Raw genomic sequence first — 18,710 nt, 5'->3', positions numbered from 1 at the left:
GCGACTGAACTGAACTGAACGAACACGTGTTTTCTGTCATGGTGATCTAGAGTCCTAACCCTACCAGTCCCCCAGGGATATTTCTTAAGCCCTTATGAGTTTCAGTTTCCCCCTCTATAAAGTAGAATAACAGTACCTATTTCATGAGGTAGTTGTAAAGAATTAGACAGAAACTGGAAGACTATTTCAACTAATATTATTATAAAGTAAGCCATCCAAGGTGAACAAGTTTATTGCTACACTGCTAATATACACAGGACAAATTCTGTTTTAAAAAATTCTAAAGGAAAAATGTGTTCCAAAAATTCTGTTGCACTTGATAATCTAATGATGATGTTATTTTGGGGGTATAATGTCCATAACTAAGAACTTAGTGTTTTGAAATGTACCTTCCCCCCACCCCCAGTAATTACTACTTCCATAATAGAGGAAACCTTCCAATTCAACCCCAGGGCAATATCAGAGATTCTCAACATATCTCAAATAAATGGAGTTGTAAAAACACATAGATGTAAAGTAGCCTGCAGAAAATTCGAGGCAAAAGGCTACATCCTGCCCCTTTCCCCAACATCAGAGTTAACATCACAAATGTTCCTCAGTTTTACCAGTCCTATCATCTTAGAGTTATCATTTCTTTCTTTCTCTACATCAGCAGTAAGTCCTATCTCTTCCTTCTTCAAAACTTCTCTCCAACATATCCCCCTCTTTCAGTTTTCACTCCCAAAATTCAGGTCTCAATAGTGTTCACAGATGAATTTCTAAAACAATTCTTAACTAGCCTCCTTTCTAACAATCTACATAATGAAAGTGAAAGTCACTCAACTGTGTCTGACTCTTTTCCACCCCAAGGACTGTAGAGTCCATGGAAATCTCCAGGACAGAATACTGGAGTGGGTAGCCTTTCCCTTCCCCAGGGGATCTTTCCAACCCAGGGATTGAACGCAGGTCTCCCACATTGCAGGCGGATTCTTTATCAGCTGAGCCACAAGGGAAGCCACTCCTGATTAATCAGCCTATAATTCCAAGTTTATCAAGTCATGGTCCTATTCAAAACTTTCAATGATTCCCAAATGTTGGCAAGATCAAGTCCACATTCCTCAGTATAACTGTCAAGACTGTTCATAATCTGACTGAGCATTACACCTCACTAATCTTATCTCCTCCCCGTCCATAATCTAAACTCTATTATAGGATCAAACAATAAATATTACAAGTTTGTTCCAATCTCAGTGTCTTTGCTCTTGCTTTGCTGAGGCCTGGAAACCTATCCCCTTCCTTTCTGCCTATTCAAATCCTATCCATCCATCACTGTAAGTGAAAGTCATTCAGTCATGTCTGACTCTTTGCAATCGGGAATTCTCTAGGCCAGAATACTGGAGTGGGTAGCCTATCCCTTCTCCAGGGGATTTTAACGACCAAGGAATGGAACCGGGGTCTCCTGCATTGCAGGAGGATTCTTTACCAACTGAGCTTCAGGGAAGCCCTTCCATCACAGTAAACTCTAGTCTAACTGCCTCCATGAAGCTCACTGACCACTTCAGCCCAGACTCATCTCAGTAAACTAAGACCTATCATTTCGATATGTTAGTAGCATAACTACTCCTCCTAGAGCAGTGCTGTTGTCCAATAGATCCAATGGCATTTTCACACACACACACACACAAAACCCACCAAAGTAAACTTTTCATGAGGCTAAATTATTCAATATAAAAAACTCCTTTCATCTGAGATGATGCCCTTTCATTTCTGTTTTAAAATGTTTCATCTTTTACAAAATGGTGGTATTAGATGAGAAAACTGTTTTTCATTTTCATGTCCTTACTTGGAAAACAAAAACCTCTTTTGAAATATGACTGGTTTTATGAAACCCAAGCTCTGGAACCACAAGTCTACATCCCCCATTTTGGCATTTATATATGCTCCAAGACTTGCAGAACTATTTTAAAAACTACACACTGTCTCCCCAATGAGATTTCTTAATTCCTTAAGAACACAGGCTACATTCTGCACTTCCTTTGTCTTTTTGTTTTCTCCACATTAATTAGGCCTGGATCAAATATAACACCAGAACTATAAAATGAATAAAATTCACAAAATTCCTGGCTTTTAAATTTAATGTGAAACTGGCCAAAAATGTAACTGAAACCTGTGTTCTTTGTCTCCTCTCCATTCCTCTTCTCTAAAGGTTCTCTGCAACCCTGTGGATTGCAGAACGACTATTATCTTCCAATATTTCTGCTCAGATCCCACCCCTCTTACTTCTCTTTATAATCTGAAATTTTATCCCTGTTTCCTTATTATTTCTCCTTGTTCCATTAACTGCCTCACTACCCACCCATCTAGTTTTCCAACATACTACTATAAGATCCTTGGGATGGAGACTTAAAAACAAAAGTCTAACATAATCACCAGTCCTCAAGTTCCTACCCCACCCCAAAAAATTTAGCAAATGTTAAGTACATCGGAGAAGGCACTGGTACCCCACTCCAGTACTCTTGCCTGGAAAATCCATGGACGGAGGAGTCTAGTAGGCTGCAGTCCATGCGGTCACTGAGAGTCGTGTCACTTTCCCTTTTCCCTATCATGCACTGGAGAAGGAAATGGCAACCCACTCCAGTGTTCTTGCCTGGAGAATCCCAGGGACGGAGGAGCCTGGTGGGCTGCCGTCTGTGGGGTCGCACAGAGTCGGACACGACTGAAGCGATTTAGCAGCAGCAGCAGCAGCAGCAAGAAGTACATAATGTTATCAAATTATATTAAAACCATCCCATACTGCACTCCAGGACAGCTGTGGTAGAAAGCATTAAAATTGGTATTCCTGATATAAACTTACCAGGGTCCGTTACTTTGTTACACAAACAGCCTGACTACATTTGTTATATCTTCTATCTTTAATTAGCTTCTGTATATTCCATAACAGTCTTTCATGTTAAAGACATTTACTGTATCTTTAAGTTTATCAAGACCTAAAAACGGTATTCTTCCTATCCTAAGGAACATAAGTCAAAGCTGACCTCATTTACTCAGGGAATAACGATCTGAAATGCACACAGTTCATACAATCATCTAGTCTTCTGGTTTAAGCAATGTTAATTTTCAAGAGCAAAGACAGAGGCAAAACCTAGATTGGCATTCACCAGTTGTGTTGACTTTGGGCAAACTGAGCTCATATCTTAAGGCTTTTTCATCTATTAAATGGGGATAATTAACAGTATCTACCCCCAAAGGGTTATTAAGAGGAAGATTAAATAAAGATATTAAAAGCACTTAAGTACAGTGGCTGGAACAGTCAACAAATGCAAGGTTTTATTATTAGTCCTCAGTAAGAAAGAATCCTTGGAAAAATTTTCAAGTATAAGACTTAAATAGCTGCTGATTCATTGATATTAGATATAAATCACTCAGATGGCCTAAACCAGATAAATTATCCCAGGTAATTAGAAATAGACAGTGTATTTGTGATAAATCTGTTTCAAGGTTTAAAGAGTCAAAAACTGCTTCTATTATCTTGTTCAGCATTGAACTTTTCCAGTTAAATGCTTGAAACTGGATGAAAGTAGAGATTTCATTTTTAAAAACAGGAAAATGCTGTCATTTTTCTATCTGAACTCTGCAGAAAATCTATACAAATAATGCCTTGCTAAGTGGGAAAATACCTTTCACTTTTTTATTGTTCAGTTCAGTTCACTCAGTCGTGTCCGATTCTTTGCGACCCCATGAATCACAGCACACCAGGCCTCCCTGTCCATCACCATGTCCCAGAGTTCACCTAAACTCATGTCCATCGAGTCGGTGATGCCATCCTGCCATCTCATCCTCTGTCATCCCCTTCTCCTCCTGCCCCCAATCCCTCCCAGCATCAGAGTCTTTTCCAATGAGTCAACTCTTCGCATGAGGTGGCCAAAGTATTGGAGCTTCAGCTTCAGCATCAGTCCTTCCAAAGAACACCAGGACTGATCTCCTTGAGAACGGACTGGTTGGATCTCCTTGCAGTCCAAGGGACTCTCAAGAGTCTTCTCCAACACCACAGTTCAAAAGCATCAATTCTTCGGTGCTCAGCTTTCTTCACAGTCCAACTCTCACATCCATACATGACCACTGGAAAAACCATAGCCTTGACTAGACGGACCTTTGTTGGCAAAGTAATGTCTCTGCTTTTGAATATGCTATCTAGGTTGGTCGTAACTTTCCTTCCAAGGAGTAGGCATCTTTTACTTTCATGGCTGCAATCACCATCTGCCAGTGATTTTGGAGCCCAGAAAAATAAAGTCTGACACTGTTTCCACTGTTTCCCATGAAGTGATGGGACCGGATGCCATGATCTTAGCTTTCTGAATGTTGAGCTTTAAGCCAACTTTTTCACTCTCCTCTTTCACTTTCATCAAGACGCTCTTTAGTTCCTCTTCACTTTCTGCCATAAGAGTGGTGTCATCTGCATATCTGAGGTTATTGATATTTCTCCCAGCAATCTTGATTCCAGCTTGTGCTTCCTCCAGCCCAGCGTTTCTCATGATGTACTCTGCATAGAAGTTAAATAAGCAGGGTGACAATATACAGCCTTGACATACTCCTTTTCCTATTTGGAACCAGTCTGTTGTTCCATGTCCAGTTCTAACTGTTGCTTCCTGATCTGCATACAGGTTTCTCAAGAGGCAGGTCAGGTGGTCTGGTATGCCCATCTCTTTCAGAATTTTTTATTGTAAGTAATTTCAAATCTGTTCCCATATAGATTTGACTCTCAGCACACTAAAGATGTTCCTTTTCCCCCTTTTCAAAAACTTTCTTTTTTAGTTAAAAAAAAAAAAAGATTAATTTTTAAAAGGCTACAAATAAAACCATGTTAATATTAATACAAGATAATGCTTTCATTAGAGAGAGTTTCCACTCAATGATAATACAAGTTAAATAAGTTCATGTAATTATTTTTATTTTTAGAGGGTCAAAATGAGTAGTAGTATACAAGTCATCTTAGGAAGCAAGTTTTGCTTTCAACAATGCTACCAAGGCTCAAAACCTTTTTGAAACTTCATTTCTAAGATTCTTAAAGACAAGCCTCATACACACAAAAATTCCTAGTCTCCACCTTGAGAATTACATCTCATTTATGACCAACATAATGCTGATTACTCACTTCATTCACCAGACTTATCTCCAAAAATTAAGTATAATTCCCCCAAACGAAGACTTAACAGGATTAAGACATGCAATATGTTCTATAGATAAGTTCAAAAGAAGTATACCAAATATTTCAGTTTGGAAATCTCATTAAAATAAATATATAACTATTCATTTTGGAAACTGTTTTTAAAAAGCAGTCATACTCCCTTACACATACCCTTCAGACGGACTTCCTGGTGGTCCAGTGGCTAAGACTCCATGCTCCCAATGCAAGGAGCCCGGGTTCAATCTCTGATCAGGGAACTAGATCCCACATGCCACAGCTAAGACCCAGTGCAGCCAAACAAATAAAAATTAATATTTTTTAAAAACTACATAGTAACAAAACTAGAAATCTGAATTAGTACTGGATCTATGTAAAGCAGGAAAATAGTACTGTGGATAATGACTAAAGTTTGTCAGTTTGAACCATTAAACTATCACGCTTCTGTATTTGCTCCCTTGAGTGCCTCTGAAGGAACAGCATTTAATAAAGTTATTAACATCCATTTCTCTTGAAAATTTAATTTGGTTCACACCAGTCTGGGTAAACTGTGTGCGTGTTAAGTTGCCTCAGTGGTGTCTGACTCTTTGTGACCCCACGGACTGTAGCCCACCAGGTTCCTCTGTCCATGGAATTCTCCAGGGAAGAATACTGGAGTGGGTTGCCATTCCGTTCTCCAGGGGATCTTCCCAACCCAGGGATCAAACTCAGGTCTCCTGTACTGCAGGCAGATTCTTTACCATCTTAGCCACCAGGGACCCACCCTAACATTATGATCTAAGTGTTTTTATCCATTTGTTTTGTTTAGTTACTAAGTCTGTGTTCAACTCTTTTGCAACCCCATGGACTGCAGCCCACCAGTATCCTCTATCCATGGGATTTTCCAGGCAAGAATTCTGGAGTGGGTTGCTATCTCCTTCTCCAGGGATATTCTCAACCCACAGGTCTGGATCAAACCCGTGTCTCCTGCATTGGCAGGCGTATTCTCTACCATTGAGCCACCAGGAAAGACTTTTATACATTAAATTATTTAATCCTCACAACCACTCTCACCATCTTAAAAATGGGGAAATGAAGGCTTTCTGAGGCTACAGAACTGAAATCATAGAGTTTTACATAATCTTATTATAAGGTAAGGTGCTATTTAACGAAAACAAAGTATGAAAATAAGACACAAATGAATAATCTGTCAAAGAATCAGAAAACAATAAACCACATTAATAAAGCTTTATTTGAATAAAATCTAATGATTCAGAAATGTACTTCAAGATCTCATGATGCTTAGAAACCGTTACAAACAATTCTACAGTGAATGTGTAAAGTGTAGGAGATTAGGTTGAATATATACTAACTTTGTAATATATTCTGAAAACAAATTTTTTTTAATGAATTCACCACAGCTTATCATTTGCTTCTTCACACTTCAAAAGAAACTTCTGATTACTGAAGTTTACTACTGTTTTGAAGTATGGATAAATGTAAATGCATTTCACCTATACTTATTATCTCGACCTAATTGGAGTAAAAGATAAAAACCAATAAACTGATTTCATAAAATATTCCTAAATTGCTAAAGAATAATGTAACAGTGAGAAGATTATGAAAGTTAAAAAAATCACTCCAATGCCTCAAAACTTCCTAAACATCTCTGTCCAATAACTCCATAAAAACAATTATTAAGCTACCCTATAATCTTCTAATATAGTTCCATCAGAAAAGTCAAATGATCATTGCTTTAAAACACGTAGTATCAGGAATCCCCAAGTGGTCCAGCAGGTTTAGGACTGTGCTTTCACTGCTGAGGGCCTGAGCTCAATCCCTAGTCAATCCCCAAAGTCCCACAGGCAGCCAAAAAAGAAGAAAAGAAACTTAGAATACACGGTAGGTATCTCTTAAAACAGATTTATATTTATCACACAATTGTGTTACACTTATATTAAATTAAACTCTCCCAGTTACTACTAATTCAAATTTGCACTTAAACTGGCTTAAAGTAAATACATAGGAAATTCATACATACATTCTTCTACCTTTTTTCCTTTTTTTGGCCACACCAAGAAGCATGTGGGATCCCCTTGAATTGGAAGCATCTTAACCACTGGACCAACAAGGAAGTCCCCCATTTTTCTACCTTTAATAAAAAAGAATAACTACTGAGAGAGCTTATTGGCAAGTCAGAGAAGGTGGCTTTAAACAGATTTAAGTGGCTTACATTTTTCTTTGTTGATATCAAAATTAAATGTTATTCAACAAAGTAATTCAAATGAGGTGTATACCCAGTATCTCATTTCAGTTAAGAGCTTAATTTGAGCATTAGACAAACACTTGATTAAGGGTCATTCCAAGAAGAAACTGTACACTTCTTTGCCAGTGAGATTCCAAAGAAGGAGCTGCACCATGAATGGACTCCTGTACCTTCTCACCTGAAGCAACTGGGGCATCTCAGCCTTTTGATTAGAGAAAACACTAAGCAGAATTCTCATTAAAATGTTAATAAGCCTAAGAAACTAAACTGTTACCTATACATAAGCATCATTATGATCAATCACCTAAAACTCTACTGAGGGTCTAGTATGTCCAAAACTCAGTGAAAGGAATTGAGGTGAGTACCAGTTAAGACAAACCCCGCTTCTGATCAAGAACCTTATGATCAAATTAATTAATTAAGATACGAACTAATCAGATTAACCAAGAATACGAAGGGTACAAGCATTACAAGCCACAAGATTTTTGAGAAAGTAAGAAGCTTCTGACCTGACTAAGGAGATACAAGCTAGTGTGACTTAACTAAGAACTTGAGGAGTATCAGCAATAAATGTCAAAATTTTAGAGAAGAAACACTACTGCAAAGTCAGGACAGACTTCAAAGATGAGGAACTGAGCTGAGCCCTGAAGGATGGAAAAAATGAAATAATTAAACAGCAAAAGAGAGAAAAGGACAAAAGATAGTGGAAATAAATGTGCTAAATTGTGAATATGGTCATTAAATATTTATTAAATACTTACTACATGTCAGTCACTGTGTTACGTACTAGGTGAACAAAGCAGATGAGTTTCCTGGCCCTGTGAAGTCTACTGGGGAAGACAGATAATAATCAGGCAAGCAGATATATCATTATAATTGTAACAGGTGTTATAAAGGGAGGCAACAGATGCCAGTAACAGGGAATAACGGGAAAGGACTAGCAAGATAAGATGATGAGGGAAAGTATCTCTGAATCATAAGCTGAGGCTGGAAGGAGACAGCCAGGCAAAGTGCAGGGGAGAGAGTGTTCAGGAAAGAAAGAGCCACATGTACAAAGGCCCTGAGACAGGAAAAGAACTTGTGTTTAAAAATAAATAAGCAGCTAGTGTGAGAGAAGCATAACAGATCATGAAACTAACATAAGATGAAGTGGTACCCAAGGGCCAGGTTATACAAAGCATTACAGGCCAAGAGAGAGTTCAAATTTGGATTTTATTTAAGTCTCAAAGAAAGTTAAAACCATTAAAAGTTTCTGCAGGACTTCTCTTGTGTGCCAGTGGTTAAGAATCCGCTGGCCAACGCAGGGGGACATGGGTTCGATCCCTGGTCCAGGAAGATTTCACATGCTGAGGGGCAATGAAGCCTGTTCCCCACAACTACTGAGCCCACCTGCCACTACTACTGAAGCCCGTGTGCTCTAGGGCCTATGGTCTGCAACAAGAGAAACCACTGCAATGAGAAGCCCACACACAACTAGAGAGGAAGCCCTGCTCACCCCAACTACGAAAGCCCTTGAGCAACATGAAGACCCAGAACAGCCAAATAAACAAATAACAAAAAAACAAATAAACAAACAAATTCACATACTGCTGAATAAAAGGAGGCAGACCCAAAAGGGTATATGCTGTACGATTCCATTTTCACAAAAGTACAAAACCGGATCTAACAGAAGTCAGGATGCTGATTACCCTTGGTGGGTGGAAGGGCTGCAAGAACCTGAAGGGAACTCAACAGGGGCTTCTTCTAAGTCCCTGTAACACTGTTTCTTGATCTGCGTGCTGGTTACATAAGTATATTCAGTTTGTGAAAAAATCATCAAGTTGTACTCTTAAATGTACTTTCCTACATATAAATACTACATACTTCAATCAAAACTTGTTGTAATGTTTCAATTTTTTTGCAAGTTTTTAGTAACTTTTTTTTTTTTAGTAACATGTTTTAAAAATATTACTCTATCCAGATAAAATGGCAACAGAGGAGCACATGCAAATACTTGGAAGGACTTGACTGACAAATTAACCTGGTGGAAGTTTTCAGAAACACATAATACAGGGGAAAGGGTAAGTCAGGCAATCAGTGAATACAAAGTACCATGTTCATAAAGAATAAGGTCTAGAAAGGGAGTTATGCAATAAAAGATAAGCTATAAATTCCTTAGAATGTAAGGAGGTACCTCTAGAAATTAAAAAAATTTAAAAAGTAATAGATGAAAATAGCAATGCCTAAAAAGTTTAGCAATGCTTGTTATCTTTTCACTTTTATTTTTATACGGTATTTTTAAGCTCTTCTCTTGCTGTCCCAACTCCAAACCAACAGTGTGATGAAACAGAAAGATTCTAAACTTGAGCATCAATCGTATCTGAGCTGAAATCAAGTCTGCCCCCACCAGCTCTGGCAGTACCTGCTCTGAGCTCAGCTCCCTCATGTACAGAGGATAATGACCACCTCATAGTTATTATTTTCTATCACCACCTAAAATGTGGAGTTGGTAGACTGGTATTTTAATTTATCATTTCCTAATAGTATATGGCTGAGTGACTAAGCAGCAGCAGCAATGGTATATGGAGGGTCAAATGGGTTTCCATTCTCAAGATTCAAAGGTGGGAGAAGAGAATTATATAAGAGTCAACATAGAGAAACAGCATGGATAAGGAAAAACAAGAAAGGAACTTCCCTGGCAGTCCAGTGGTTAAGACTCTGCAATTCCACTGCAGGGGGCACAGGTTCAATCCCTGGTTGGGGAACTAACATCCTGCATTCCCATGCTGTGCAGTGGGGAAAAAAAATAATACAAGGGGAGTCAAAGATAAACATGTGTCTTCTAGCAGTTCAGATAAAGTGGTTTCAAGCATTTTCTAAGACAGCTGCTGCTGCTAAGTTGCTTCAGTCGTGTCCGACTCTGTGTGACCCCATAGACGGAAGCCCACCAGGCTCCCCCGTCCCTGGGATTCTCCATGCAAGAACACTGGAGTGGGTTGCCATTTCCTTCTCCAATGCAGGAAAGTGAAAAGTTAAAGGGAAGTCGCTCAGTCGTGTCCAACTCGTAGCGACCCCATGGACTACAGCCTATCAGGCTCCTCCATCCATGGGATTTTCCAGGCAAGAGTACTGGAGTGGGGTGCCATTGCCTTCTCTGTTCTAAGACAGAGACTTGTCCTAAAGCAGATTGGGACAGGTGCAGTGACTTGAGAAATTAAGAGAAGAAAAAGACACTCTATGTTTCCCCAGCAAGATGCAATTCCTACCTAATGTATTCCCTTTGTGGAATTAGCTAAAACAAGTTAGAGATTAACACTAAGGATATTCTATCACAGGTAGAAGGGCAAGGCCTTTAATCATTTTATGGCATCCCCACCCTTCAGAATTATTTGAACAACCATAATGTGTAAAGTACTCCTTAAGTATAGCCAAAGATGCTAAGTTTCATATTTCAAGAGCTACCATTTCCCAAAAGATACAAAAATAAAAGTTCAAGTCATTAACAAATTTTCAGGTAATTTTTATTTTCCCCACAGTGTACCCCCATCCTAAAAAGTAATGAAAACCTGGTTCCTCATGAATTCATCTTTCTGCTGATCTGCCAAGTGTCCCCATCTCTGCCTCTCACTCTTCTCATCCACCTCACCATTAAACACTTAGAGTTCCCGCTGTTTCCTACAAAGTTGGCACGCTGACTGACTAGTATTCACTCTGATCTCACCAGTATTGATTCTAAACATAGAAACTTCACAACATTCCCAACTGATCATTCTGCTAACCAATAGCTAAGAGATAACACACCATTTAAACAAACAAAGGCGGTCCTGGTGATTACCCAACTGTATGTGTTTATCAAAGCTCATTAAACTGTACATTTCAAACTGGTGAATCTTATTGTATGTAAATTATACCTCAATAAAGCTGACTTTTTTTAAACAAGAGAATGCATGCATTCATTCATCCAGCAAATACTTACTGAGCACCTACTATGTGCATCAAAGTTTATATCACATCTTTCAGCTTGACTATCTGGGTCCTACCTGTATGTAATGTGTATGCTCTACTCATAAACTAATACTGTCCTCAAAAGCCATGGTCCATGAAAAATGGCTCCATTTTTTATTATGAATGTCACCTTAATGATGGCCTCTACAGCACAAGGGCCATTAGCTATCCATCATCTTCCATCACATCAATGAAATCTATGCTATTTATAATACAAACGCTTCCATCACAAGAAAAAAATTAAGCACCTACTGCATATATCACCACCACAGCCTTATGTTTATCTATCAAAAAAAAAAAAAAATCTCAAAACTTACTGACAACATTGCCAGAAGACAGTATTATCAGGGAATAGACTTAATTGACTCATTCTAGGATCCATGGTGACCCAGCAGCTGACTCAAAGGCCAAGAAACTAGGCCTCCTGGCTCCCAACTCCAACTCCCAATATGCACAGTGGACCTTAGAAACAAACTTGGGTTTGAATTCCAGCTCCACTTCTTACTAGTTATATGCACACACTTAGCAAAGTCAGCTTCAGTTTGCTCATCTGTGAAACAGGGATGCCAACTACCATCTCACAGCATTGTTGTGAAGACTACAGGAGACCAATATCACCCAGTACAATTACTGGGCACATGATTAGTTCCCTTTCTTGGTCTTCAATTATTTAAGAGTAAGAAAATATCTATTAATCAAAGTTAATTTACAATTCCTATTTTCTGCCTTGTTCATACTTCCTTCCCATCCCACCATTTCCAGTTCTTCAAACTTCAGTTACTATGTTTAGAAGTGATTTAATTTTAGAAACCTGGAAAATTCTTCTGAGTAAATTGAGCAAAACCTTCATCTGCCCCAAGGGGAATTCTGAGCAAAATAATTATTTCTAACAAGAAAAGAATTTTTTCTATGGGGGTTATTCATTTTAACCACATGAATGCCACCAAGGCTGCACACAAAGTAACAGAAAACCATCTGGAACATACTGTACAGATCCTCCGAAGGGAAACATCCCCCTAAAATCCAAACACCTCCCTCCCTAATCTTAGGTAGTAAAATCTTAACAGGCGATCTGAATTCCCCTGGCTCTGACACCAGTTCAACTCCTTAAGGCCAGAAGTGCAGCAGTGTGTAAAATGCCCTGAACAAACCCCACCTCTCGAAATATCCCTAAAAGGCAGGGAGGTCCAGAGAGTATTTTCTCCTTCTTCGACAGATAAAGCACTAGAGGCACAATTCCTTTCATTCAAGGTCATTCAAGTCAGTGGAGGTGCGACGGGGAATCTGCAGTCTCTGTGGCTTTCTGGAGATCACACTGCAGGGAATTTTTTTTCTTTTTCTTTTTCTTTTTGGAAGGGGGTGGGGGTGGGCTGCCTATTCTCTTCCCCTCTCCCACCCTTCAAGTGTGAGCACTGGTCTCGGCATTTCCGAAACAAGCCACAACAAGCTCTGCAGCGTAAGGAAAGGGGCTGACGCGATGAAGAAACAGATGCTCCAAAGCAAGATGGTCTTTCTCGGCTCGCAGAGCCTCCTCCAAGGTTATTAGCAGAAACCGCAGGCACCCCAGGGAGCTCTCTACTCCCGGCTCCAAACACCCCCAGCCCGGCCGCCCCGGGGACGCCGAGCTTCCTTCAGCAGCCTTCGCCGCCCGAGGCCACCGGCCCCAGAAACCGCACTTCATTCCTGCGCTCCGGGAAGCCATGGCTCCTTCCCCGCCCCGCGCGAGGCTGGAGGGGGGGCAGTGCGCGGAGAGGCGGACCGCGCGCGCTGCGGAAAGTTCACCGCGGCGGCCGGCCGGCCGGCGGGCGGGCGGGCGAGGGGCGGCCCCGGCCCGGCTCGCCCGCGTCCCCCAGCAGATTCCACCATTAATTAGTCCTGAGGACTGTCTACTGGCAACTTAAACAAAGCGAATGCCTCGAATTCCTTCCCGGCCCAGCGGTCTGGCCGCGAAAGCAGCATCGGGCCGGGGCGCGCGGGGCCGGCGCTGCGGGCCGACCGACGGCTGCGGCGGAGCCCTTCCCCCGCCCGGCCCGCGCCCCCGCCCCCGCCGCCGGGCCCAGCAGCCCTGCCCGCAAGCCGGCCCGCGCGCTCCCAAATCTCTCCTCCTTCTCCTCCTCCTCCTCCTCCTCCTCCTCGGGAGCTCCCGGGCTCTTCCTGTAAGATCACTTCCTTCCTCCCCGGGTGCCCGCGGGCCCCGCGCAGCCCCCCTCCCCGGCGGTCCCGGCTCCCCCCCACACCCCTCCCGGCCGAGCCGCTCCCCGCCCCCCACCGGGCCCCTGCGCCCCGCGCGTCTCCCCACCACCAACCCCCCACACACACAACTCCCAAACTCGACCCCCAAACTCCTCCTCTGCCCCTCAAACACGTTCCCCTCAGCTCTTGGCCCCAAACATTTTTTTTTAACCTCAGATTCTCGCTCTCCCACCAAGAAGTCTCTCAAAACCTTCCCTCCACCCCCCCCCACCCACCCTCCAAAGGAGAAAAAAAAGAAAAAAAAAAAATCTCTCAACTCGAAAAGAATTCTCAAGGTCTGGCTCCAGAGATATCCCCTTCGGAGCTCTTTCTCCGAAATGCCGCTCAAACTCTACCCCCCACTTCAACTCCACACACCTCACCCGCGCCCGCCCTCGCCGGGGTGCGCCCGCCGGTTCTGCCCGGTCACCCCTGGGTGCCCCGACCCCCTTTGGCGAGGCAGGCCGCCCCCTCTGAGCGCTCTCCTCTCTCCGCCCGCCAGCCCGGCCGCCCGGCCTCCCGCGCCGCCCTCCCGCCACTTCCCCGCGGACTCCTCACCTCAGCGGCTCCGGCCCGCACTCCCGCCCGCCACGGGATCCGGCGCTCAGCTCCCGGCGGCCGGCGCCTCCTCCGGCTCCCGGGACTGACAATGAGGGGCGGGACTATCTGGTGACGTCAGGTCCCTGGAAGGCGTGGCTTCGTTGAGGGGCGGGGCTGATCGACGGTCCCGCCCCTTCATCTTGCCTTTTCCCCCCTCTCTAGGACTTGAACTAGTCCAAGTTTTTACTGCCGGTCTAGCTAGAGTGCCCAGCGCCTGTGCGAGGCGCGGTGGCAAATCGAAATGGAAGACAAGACTTGTTTCAAGAGGGGCATTCTCAGGGGATTGTGGGATTAAATGAGATAATCCATGTAAAGGTATTTAGCCCAGAGCCTGGTATGGAGTAATCTCTCAACAAATACTATTTCTATTACTCAGCAAAATGTAGAAAAGGAACTCAGCTTGAACTCAGAAGGCATGGTGGGTTCCAGTCCCCACCTCCGCTATTAATTCCTTGTGTGATCCTAGGGAAGTCCTTTGCTGTCTGCGTTCCCTCCTCTTGCCTTTAAAATGGGAGGGGGCCATGACCAGATGGTCTCAAAGGGCCCTCCAATAATACTGTGACATTTTCCTGTGGAACTATACTATGTGCAAAGCACCTTGGGGGCCCAGAGAAGTGGGGAGGGGGGCCTTTGAAGGGAGTTCAAGACCTAGCCCCAGCATGGTACAGGACACAGCTCTAGACGCTCTCCTGGCTGGTGCCCTCCCACGTACTGGCACAGAGTTGCATTCACAAGCCGGGACACAGATGCACGGAGGCCCTCTTCCTCTCTGACTGCAGCAGATAGTTGGTCTCTTGAGACATCGGTTGTGTAAGCTCCTTATTGCCTATGGAATAAAGGCCAAATGCCTGGCCTGGTCTGATCTCTTCCTACCTTTACACACACACACACACACACACAGAGTTTATCCAAACTTCCTAGCACACCCACTGCTTTCCCATATCTGCCCATTGCTCATGCTCTGCCCTTACTGTCTCATCTCAGTTTACAACTCCTCCTAGTCTCCCCCAGCCAGAAGCTGACTCTCTGTTCCCTGAATGCCCATGGCATTGTGTTAACTCTCATGTGGGTACAAACACATTTTAACTTCTGTCAAACTGACCTCCCCTTTGTTTCTTAGCACTTCCTCACTTCCTTGAGGTCAGAACCCACACATAAGTTTGTGGAGCTCAGGTTCTAATGTCAGAAAACCTTGGGATGATATATCCATGTTCTGGCCCATACTACCTCTCTTTGAAACTCATTCTCCTCATCTGTCAAATGGGCATATTAAGACAGTCACTGTGGTGTTTGGTTTAAAATCATAGAAGACACTGTGTGGAAAGCACCAACCACGGTGCTCCACAAATGATGTAGCTGCCATTCTTATTTATTATTGTTGCTGTTATTATTATTCTCAGCAATACTGTTTCTAGTTCCTAACACCAGATAGCATCCCTAGTGATGATACACTCAATCATTTCATAGTGGGAGACTTTAAGGAGCTGAGAAAGAAATAGACTCTCTGAGAGGGGCCCTCCCCAGTATGGCCACTGGGATAGGAACTCCAGTTTCTAGACCCCTGGTGGATTCTGCAGAGTCACAGCTGATACCCAGGGGTGTCTCTGTCACTCAGCACCCATCCAGGTTGGGGACTCCTTCGAGTTCTCATCTTTGGCAGCAGAGCTGACCTGGTTCTCCCTCATGCCTGTCTCCTCTCATTTTCCTTACAGAGAGATGGATCTGTGTTAAACTGCCCTTGACACCCCCACAGTCTTCTAGCAGAGCTGTAGCAAGGCACTGGGCGTTTCCAGAGTGCTGGCCTGTGGGAAGAGGGAAAAGGCTTTGGGGTTCTGATTAATTTCCTGCGAGGCTGACAGGCAAATGGCTGTTCTGAATTGCCTGGGCTGGTCCTCAAGGGCTCCTAACAAATTGCAGCTTATTTTTAGAATAAGAGATTCAAAAATGCCACTTCCCATGAAAGGAAGGCACAGCCACAGGATTGCTGCCGGCAAAGAAAGGGCCTTGACTAAGTCCCTCCTATGTGCTGATTCCAAGCATTGCAGACACTTGAAAGTGAGAACCCAGGACATACGGGGAGGTTCTGAAGATAGAACTTTCTGTCCGGCCACCTATTCATTCATTTGAGCCTTGGCACAGGACAGATCAGGATTCAAATCTCAATTCTACCACCTACCAGTTGTGTGACCTTGGGCTTTCAAGTGTCTGCACCTCAGTCTCTCATCTGAAAAATGTGGATAATAACAGTACCTATTTCATACAGTGGCACAGGGGCTGTAAGGATCAAATGGCATAACGTGTGAAGGAGCTGAGTTCAGAGCCTGGCATCTAGTTCATGTCAGGATATGGCAGCTGCTGTTACTACTCCAGCAGGACCTCCCGGTAAGGCCTCTCATGTGCTGGCGTGTGGACTGGAAGTAACAGTCCTGACCATGAGAAGCTCATTTGGTAAAAGGAATGGAGGAGATTTTCATGAATAACCAATAAAAGGTGACTACTGGATATTGTTAAACAAACAAAAGTTGCAGAATTACAGGTGTAGCAGGATCTCATAATTATAATTATATACTTAGTACATGCGCTAAAAAGGAGAATATTGGGGACTTCTTTGGTGGTCCAATGGTTAAGAATCTGCCCTCTGATGCCGGCGATGCAGGTTCGATCCCTAGTCGGAACTAAGATCTCACATGCTAAGTAGCAACTAAGCCCACGCACCACAACTACTGAAGCCTGTGTGCCCCAGCTAGAGAGTCTGTGTGGCCAAGAAGATCCGGGGTACCACAGCTGAGACCGGACACAGCCAAAGACGAAAGAAAGAAATTTTTTAATGGAGAATATAAAAAACTAAATAAAAAATCTTCACCTTTTCTCCTTGCTTTTTGCTTTGCTTTCTTTGTATCTGTGCCTGTGTGTGTATGTAGCAGGAATTTTCAAAAAAGACTCTACTGAATGCTAAGAGAGGGGAAAAAGGATGAAGACATAGCTACAAGGTGTATCCAGCAATGGACATCTGGGCCAACTCTTCATAAGCCATAGAAAATTCTACAGGTTCCATCTCATTCTTCATGGCATTCCAAGGAAAGCCCCGCCCAGACAATTCTCACCTTCTCCATCTCCCCAGCCCTTAGCTGCAGTTGAACTTTTCAATGCTATAGTCAGAGGCAGGACTCTGAACAGAATTCCCAGGAACCATGGCAAGGCCAGGAGGAGAAACCTTTACGCGGGTAGAATTTTTCTTTTTTTTTTTGCTCCCTGTCCTGTGCCCCATTCCCACCTCCCAAGGAATAACAGTCAGTCAGCATCTTATACCCACAGTGCCTAAACCTGTCTGCATTTTAATTTCTCTTATTATATCTTTCTGTAATTTAAATTTTTTACAAGGAGGATGTATTACTTGGTCATCAGAAAAGAGGCAGTAAAGATGCGTAAAAAGAAAGCTAACCAAGCCCGAGTCTGTTCACTTTTGTTGGTTTGCAAACAATACATTCGAACAATGTGGTTGAGGCCAGTGCTTAAGTCTCACATGATCATAGAAAGTGAGAGTGGAAAGGGATAAAATCACCCTCAGTTTCTCCTACCACCCCTCAAATGGCATGCTTTTAAGTCTCCTCACATTTCAGACCACGCATCAACACATGCATTTGTTGAGTGAACACATTCACTCAACAAACACCTATAGATCCTTTACTATAAACCAAGCACCATACAGGTTATGAAAGTCATTATTCCCACCTTGCAGATTAGAAAAACAAGGCTCAAGGAAGTAAAGTAACTTGCCCAAAGTCTCACATCTGCAGGAATCTAAAGGAAGACCTTCACAACATTAAAACCCAATTCCTAAAGTAGGAGGACTGAATTCCAAAGTGAGTGAGCCTCTGTGGTGGCCTGGGTGGCTTCGGGCAAGTCACTGAACTCTTCCAGGAGCAGTTTGCCCATCTCTCGGGAGTTAGGGCATACCTGGATATTTTACGTAAGTTAAGTGCTTTTGCCAACATCCGATGGATCATCGAAAAAGCAAGAGAGTTCCAGAAAAACATCTATTTCTGCTTTATTGACTATACCAAAGCCTTTGACTGTGTGGATCACAATTAACTATGGAAAATTCTGAAAGAGATGGGCATACCAGACCACCTGACCTGCCTCTTGAGAAACCTGTATGCAGGTCAGGAAGCAACAGTTAGAACTGGACATGAAACAACAGACTGGTTCCAAATAGGAAAAGGAGTATGTCAAGGCTGTATATTGTCACCCTGCTTATTTAACTTCTATGCAGAGTACATCATGAGAAATGCTGGGCTGGAGGAAGCACAAGCTGGAATCAAGATTGCGGGGAGAAATATCAATAACCTCAGATATGCAGATGACACCACCCTTATGGCAGAAAGCGAAGAGGAACTAAAAAGCGTCTTGATGAAAGTGAAAGAGGAGAGTGAAAAAGTTGGCTTAAAGCTCAGCATTCAGAAAACTAAGATCATGGCATCCAGTCCC

The 18,710-nt window shown here is 43.0% G+C and overlaps 1 protein-coding gene across 7 annotated transcripts in view; it reads right to left on the bottom strand.

The window, feature by feature from the left end:
* LUZP1 (leucine zipper protein 1) overlaps nt 1-14,328 on the bottom strand; it is a 95,475-nt gene extending 81,147 nt beyond the window's left edge. For 3 of the 7 annotated variants that reach the window (XM_055574197.1, XM_055574194.1, XM_055574200.1), the window contains exon 1: nt 14,181-14,326. The gene's annotated coding sequence lies outside the window, so the exon portion shown is untranslated. Of the gene's footprint in view, nt 1-7,181; nt 7,293-14,180 lie in introns of all 7 variants that reach the window. The other 4 variants (XM_055574196.1, XR_008712264.1, XM_055574198.1 and 1 more) reach the window with 4 other exon arrangements.
* Nucleotides 14,329-18,710: the final 4,382 nt, after the last annotated feature.

Source organism: Bubalus kerabau, chromosome 3, assembly GCF_029407905.1.
Source record: "Bubalus kerabau isolate K-KA32 ecotype Philippines breed swamp buffalo chromosome 3, PCC_UOA_SB_1v2, whole genome shotgun sequence".
NCBI lineage: Eukaryota > Metazoa > Chordata > Mammalia > Artiodactyla > Bovidae > Bubalus > Bubalus kerabau.
This window is presented reverse-complemented; position numbering and strand designations above follow the sequence as displayed.